Here is a 7,639-nt window from a genome sequence, read left to right on the forward strand (position 1 = left end):
GATGTGCGGCCGCAGGAAGTCGAGCTAAAGCTAAGACCACGCTCATGCAGAAGGCAGTAGGAAAACTTACAAATATGCTCATGCGAAGGTACCTGTCCCACGCAGCTTTGCTCGAAATTCAGGTGACCTCATCAAAGCGATTCTCAGATCTTCACAAACAAGCATACTTGGTACCCAGCGAACTCATGGTGCAGAAAACTCTGTAGGACCCTAATTGACCACGTCTCCAAGTTTTGGTGTTCTACATACCCAAACTTTTACAAACACACTGAAAGTGCCCTATGGCCAGCACAAAACAACACCTCACTTGTCCGCAATACGCCTGAGAGAGAGGCGTCGACAACTCGTCCGGGCCGTGCGACCTCTTCTTTGGGCACCACCTTGCATCATTTGCTCACTCTTACGGAAGAGCACACCAGTTACTTTCTAATCAACGTGAACCCTTGCATGACATCTGGATAAACAATCATTTCTCACTGTCTTATAAGCGCGCTCTGAACGCCCTCACCTTGAATGTCGGCTGCGCCTTCGCCATTCGATGCTGGCCTTCAAAGCGGTTCCAGCCAGCGTCATTATTCCCCATGCATAAGACGGCCAATTTAAAATAAATGATCGCCCGTCACTGGAAACGCACGCAATAGGCTACCGCTTTCCTCAATCCTGATCCAAGGCACACGGCAGCATTAAGCCCGTTTGCTTTCAAATGCGCCTGTAGAGGTCTCTCTAAAAGACCGCAGCGGTGGCCAAGTGGTTGAGCATCGGCCTCGCATGCGGGTGGTGCGGGGTTCGATCCCCACTGCCGCCGGGTACCCACCAGTGGTACAATGGATACGAGCTTTCCCCTCGTCTGGTGCATGGCTTCTTTAGGGTGAAATGCTTGAGAAATGGGTATTTGACGCCACCTTGAGAAATGAAAAATACCTTAATTGTGTCATGGCGCTCTTTCGCCGTAGATGCCCTTACGCCATAAAAATCCATAATCACCATCACTAAAGGACTACCAACCTCGGCTCTACGGCACCATGTCGAGGACAGTTTAGGCCTAGTGGGCTGGCTGTGAGGACTAACCAGGAGACTACTAACTCCCATTAAAGTAGGCCTAAACCGGAATCGACAACGCCTTGGTCACTGAGGCACTCGAGAGAGATGAGGGTACCAGAAGGCGCTTAGCACTGCACAGTTAGTCACACATTATAGCTGCGTTAGTCTCAAGGAACGTAATCTAGAGCTTTCCGCTCTATGCCTCAAGTGTCTGCGAACACCACCCGGGCCATAACGCAACCTCCTTCAACACAGAATCTCTGCCGCACGCGTAAAGATGTCCCCTTACATACCGCTTATGGCCGGTTTGACATCTGCAATCGGCGTAGGGGGCGCGCTCTGCGAGGGGCGTCGCTCCGCTGCAGGAACGGAATCTGGTCTCTGCCAAGCTTCTTCCTTTGTCGGAAAGCTGGTGCTGGACTTGAGTATTCCTTTCCCCTGGAGAAGGCTAGTTTGGGACGCCCTCTTCCCAACCGGAGGCTGCCTGATGACTGACGGCAGGTCCGTGGTGCTCACCACGGCGTCTTGCGCCCTCGAGCATGGTGCAGGGAGGTTTCCGTCCAGAGACTGGCCAGCCTCGTCAGGAGTCGAGACTTGAGGTCGACTGCCGGGTTTACCAGGTGGGTGCTGTCGGCCTCCGTCATTCGCTCGCCCACGCATCGTGTAGACTCTTCTGCTAAGTGAAGCAAAATCCTTCTTCTAGCCAGGAATACCACAATTAGGCACCTTGCTAAGCATGCGGTGACCCTGAGGCTGGGACCGCTTTTGCGCGGATACCTCGATGAAGATTCAAGATGCAAAGAAGGAAAACGAGGCTTACCGGAGCCTCCTGATTGTTTGCTCTGGTGGTCTTGCCTTTTGAAGGAGCTTCTCCAGGAGACAGAACGGCTCAACCGGAAGCTCACGAGTCCCTGCTTGGTTGTGCGGTCGGGTATGCCTTGGTCCTGGAAGAAGAGGCCTTGTAGTCCGTGAGGCGGCAACGTTAAAGCCTGCACGCGCCGGGAATGCTTCTTCTGTGTTCCAGAGGCCGCCGGCTCGTGAGAACGTGACTGCAAAAATGATGCTGATCATTAGCAAGGTAGCAAAAGTTGTTTTACCGCCGCGTGGCAGACGAAGAGGACTGAGAGAGAGATAAGTTTCATGATCGAAGCGCAAAAAGGTCGACCTCAAAGATGAATATCTGCTCTGCTACTCTGCACTGGGAAAGGGCAAGATGAGATGAAATAGGGTCGTGATAGGTGACGATTGGATTGGATTTGGGGCGTATCCCTTTATAACGGGCGGATTAATGATGATGATGGTGTCTTGATCGCCCCCTTTAAAACAGGTGGACATCTGATCTCGGCGCGCAAGCGTGTATGCCACGTGGTATTTTTTTGTGTATTTCGCGGGCGTCTGCAGTGAGCGAAAAAAAGCTGATACGCAATAGATGGAAAGTCAAAAACTGTTCAGTCGGAAGTCCCGTGGACCATTCTACAGCTTTATTATTGGCCTTTTTTGCCTATCTTCGTTGCTTGCGAAGTTTCTTCATTAATTTGGACTAATTATGCAATTAAGCACAATATAAAAATGGTGTGAGTTGCCCCATGCAATAGCCAGCAGCATGCAATTGGTCGCGTCGTCTTAGAGTGCCTCAGCGTATTTTTAAACTCTGGCTAGAGTTATCTGGGACGCCCTGTATATGTACAGTTATAGACAATTCTATTAGGGCAAAAACACTACAGCGATGGGTAAACCTCGAGGAAGATTTTGGTACATCAAATAAATGTTGCCGCAACCGAGATTCGAACCAGGGGCGGCGCGAAGTGATCAGCTTAGCTGGCCACTGCGCGAGAGCATAAGGCGCCCCAATATATAGCATGAAATCCGCTTCCAATTTCTTCAACCCAGCTACACCAACTCCGACGTGCGAAAGCGAGTCCCACTAAAAATATTCCTCAAAATTCCTTAAGCGTAAATATAAGCTTCCGGTTCTTCTTTCGTTATTAAAATTCAAGGTGCCCGTAGCTGTCGCATGCAGTCGGTCGACTTCCGCGCCCGAAGAAATCAGGAAGGTTGAAGCTCCGCTTTTTACATCGCGATATAAAGCACTTCGAGCTGCATTCGCATGACACGCTATGACGGTGTATAAGATGTCGTCTGTTGTTTAAGGTGTTTATGATGTAACTAATAAGCACCATCGCTTGCATTGTTTATTTATTTATTTATTTATTTCGCATACCCTCAATCGCCGAAGCATAGTAGAGCGGAGTGGGTTACAAAAGCAAAAATAGAACATAAAACTGCCAGGTAATTGTACAAAATACAAAATAAATGAGATAGCGTGAAAGGTAAAAATTCAGGGGGGAACTTTGTTGACTTAAAGTGCGGTGAGGCGAAAGCCTTTAGCGCGGTGTCGCTGCTTGTGTCACTGATGTGTGGTTAAGATGTTAATTAAGTACGCAATTGCTTGTGAACCTTAAATGCTGGAGACACTGGAATGCATTTCGGAGGCATCCATCTGATTCGACGCCTTTCTGCAAACACTCTCCAGCGTCCAATAGACAAGGAGAACTACATATGCGTTGGCACGAAGTAGCGTAGTCGCTAGCACGCTCAGCTGCGGAACGGAAGGGTGGTGGTTCGAACCCCATCATGCACAAAGATTTTTTTCTTATCGAGTTGAAGAGTGTCACGGACGGACGGCCGGACACCGCGAGTATGAGCCATTAAAGGCTTTCGCCTTAAAAAGCGAGAAAATGAATGTAACAATAACAAGAAAATGCTGCTTCATGTAGTGACTGCTGGTAGCCTACCGCGACGGCATTTTTCACGCGTGTCTCTAAAACCAAAACTGTCGACTGAACAGGCGTCGCTTGCTCAATACAAAACACACACAAGTACAGCGCCGCAGCATTACTCCACAGAATAAAGTGAGCTTTCGCAGGTTCGAGAACTCAATGAGTGGCAGAATAACTTAATATCCTATAAAAGTACAGCAACGCAACTTAGTGCTTGCTGCAGCCTATTACACCCAGCGAGAAAAGGGATACACTTGCACTAGAAAAGTAGACCGAAAAGCGAAACGAAAAGGGGCATTAATAAACACTTAGGTTTCATCACAAAAATAATTGAACAATGCTTGCCTGAAAAGAGCGTAATCTGATATGGATGCGATCTCTGCGGGAAGGTGGTTCCAGTCTCTAGATGTGTTTGCCAAGAATGAATAATAAAAGGTGTTAGTGCGGCAATTAGGAAGAGCAACCTTGTGACGATGGCCGACACATGAGGAGTGGTGGCTAGGCGACATGATGAATTCGCTATGTGGAGACTCATGGTAGTAAATTTTATGAAACAAGCAAATGCGAAAAATTTTACGGCGCAAAGACAGACACGCAAACTGACGCTAGTCCTCATTAACGTTATGCTGGCTGTTCGGTTATAATTTCAAAGTACAAATCGAATAGCATTATTTTGCACCATTTCAACAGAATGACATAAAGTGTTTTGATTCGAATTCAAGATGGAGGCAGCATATTCAAGTTTGGCCGCCGCGGTGGCTGAGTGGTTACGGCGCTCGGCTGCTGGCCTGAAAGACGCGGGTTCAATCCCGGCCGCGGCGGTCGAATTTCGATGGAGGCGAAATTCTAGAGGCCCGTGTACTGCGCGATGTCAGTGCACGTTAAAGAACCCCAGGTGGTCTAAATTTCCGGAGCCCTTCACTATGGCGTCTCTCATAGCCTGAGTCACTTTGGGACGTTTAAACCCCCATAAACCATAAAACCAAGCCGCTCTGGGACGTTAAACCCCCATAAACCAAACTTATTCAAGTTTGGGTCGGATAAGGGTTTTACAAGGATGATTTAATGAAGTAGGGGCTTTACTTAAATTACGTCTTAAGTATCCTAAGGTGCGATTGGCGTTACTAGTAATGTGGTCAGTGTGAGCTTTCCAGTTTATGAAGACACGGACTCAAGTGGAGTGTTGTTAAGTGTGGACACTGAGGTACATTCACCTTGTCGAGAGACACGCGTTATTTTACATTTGTTAATGTTCAGTGCCATGAGCTATTTTTCACCCGAGAGCACAGTTCCAGCATGAACGGGAAGAGCCTTTTGCGCAAAGCTGTTTTCAAAGATCTTGCACTTACAGCCACATTAGGTGGCTGAGTCTTATTTCATCTTATTTCACTGCTGAAGCCGTCCTACTGTCACTCTGCGACAACGCCGGACTGGGTGGCCGAACCCACAGCTGCGGCAGCCCCGCCCACGAGACACCTCCCCACCGACCTCCTCTAGCTAGGGAGCCGCCCACCCATCCTCTGCAATCCTCGGTCCAGATCCCCACCCGACCAAAGCCCAACTTCATTCTCCAGCAGCGCTACTCAGCGACGAATCACCCAGCTTTGCCCTCCAAAAGCGGCATCCATCGCCGATTAATCTGGCGCCTCCCTCCACAAGGCCTACACCCAATGGAAGCCCACGCAGCAGCGAACCCAAAAAGCGAAGGCGAAATCAACTTCAAATACACTCTAGGAGCCAGCTGTCCTTCAAAAGCAACAGCCACCTCGCCCTTCACCTACACCCTTCAGTATAGCACCACTCACCAGCCAACCAACAACCTTCGCCTAATTTCATACTCAAATTCAGTCGCGTGTGCCTGAGCCGAGTTGTTAGCTGCTGATGTGGTTGCCCTTGCAAGCATTCTGCCGTCAATTCCTTCACTGTGCTGACATTTAAATATTGATCTGTGAATGCATATCATTCTATAGCGACGACAGTGTAATCTTTTTTTCGGTAATGTTGTGCAACGAATGAGCAGTACTCGTCAAAAGTACCGGTTCACTTCGTCTCAGGTCAGAATAGCCCTATTTAAAGCTATAAATGACATTATGTACTAATTATGTATATGGCACGTAGCAACAGGACTCTCGATTATAGACACTGACAGACTATGACACAACGAGAGACGCAGAAAGAAGAAACAACTGCATACTATTTTCCTTGTTGGCGTTACACGTTTCGTCATGTAGCGATTGCTGGTAGCCTCCCGCTACAGCTTTTTTTTTCACATGTGTCTGTAAAACCAAAGTTGTCGTTTGAAAAGGCGTCGCCCGCTCAATTCAAAGCACACACAAGAACAGCAATGTATCCGCTTCCTGTGTATTCCTTCATATAATAAAGTGAACTTTCACAAGTTCGAGAACTGAATGTGTGGCACAATAACTTAATACTCTATAAAACCACAGCAACCTAATTTAGCGCTTGCTGCTATTAGACCCAACGCATTTTAAAATTCCAGTATATGAATACCGGCTGGCGTTCCAAAAACTAGCTGATTACCGAATACACAAAAATTAACCGATTGTTCCACCAAAATGGCGTCGGCAGTCCGACAAAACTACAATGGTAGCATCGCGGGAATACTCTCTAGCATAAAAGCTACGAACAATAACACGTAATCCAAATTTGCAGCAGTGCAGACGTTCATAGCACAGAACAATGCTCAGACGTGTATAGAAGCTGGCCTTGCCGGCAGTTAAACAGCGCCGCGAACGACGGCACATTCATAACAGCAGCGTTGCATTTAATATCTGGCCATCTTGTTTCGTCTTCCGCAGAGAACGGATCGTCGGCCTGCGCACACAAGTGGTAGCAGTAACGTGCAAACAGTGTCTGCAGCATGGCCGGCTCCACCACTTCCTTCGGCTCTCGGGCTCTCTCGGTTGCGCTAGCAGCAAACGCGACCTGGACGCCTTTCGCCCAAGAGACCACTTCGTCCAGGAGCACGTCGCTTTGATCTGACTCAACACGCTGCGCCTGAGAGCTCAGAGTCGCGACGATTCCGGCGACGCAGGACCTGAACGAGGTGAGGTTCCCTCGAGGACCACCACTTTGCCCCATGGCGTCTGTGAACGGGTCTCCCAACATTCTTAGCACCTCGCGGGCGACAGACACGCCAAACGTGGCGTAATTAAGAAACTTGTAGGTCCCCTGACAGTACGAAGGCGGTACGAGGCCATCCCTTGGAATACGCAAGTTTGTTGAACGTCCACCACTTCCTTTGTCAGAGTTTTTAGTGTTTATCTCATAGCCGCTTCGAAATGTGCCCATCTCGATGAGGTTCCTGTACAGGCTTCGGACATTCATGCTGTCCAGGGCATCCAACTCAGCTACGCCATACACATCCGGATTCTCCGTCAATGTCTTCATGACCTTCGCTACCGTGTTCGCAGAAACTGACGGACGGTGGTCAGCGTCCAGACGCGAGAGCGAGTAATTCAGCGTCTCCAGGATTACTTCAGTGATGAACAGGGCGTCTCCGGTGTGTCTTACTGCCAGGGACAGGCGTGTAGCTAAACCTCCCCAGAAGTCGCTAAACACGGAACGAAGAAGTCTGTAGCACACGGTATGGTCTTTTCTGTTGGCAAACGCGAGAAGTAAGTCCTCTGGCAGAAGCATGTAGGCAAGAAGATATATGGCGGCCTCTGTTGAGCTCAGCTCCAAGAAAAAGGCGCGCACGGTTCTTCGGACGGTTCCTAAATCGCTCACGTGTATTACGTACTTCGGAGGAGGAAGGAATGTGTTGATGACGTCGCTGTCGATGGCAGAAGGAGATC

The sequence above is a fragment of the Amblyomma americanum genome, chromosome 8 (genome assembly GCF_052857255.1).
Source record: "Amblyomma americanum isolate KBUSLIRL-KWMA chromosome 8, ASM5285725v1, whole genome shotgun sequence".
Taxonomy (NCBI): Eukaryota; Metazoa; Arthropoda; class Arachnida; order Ixodida; family Ixodidae; genus Amblyomma; species Amblyomma americanum.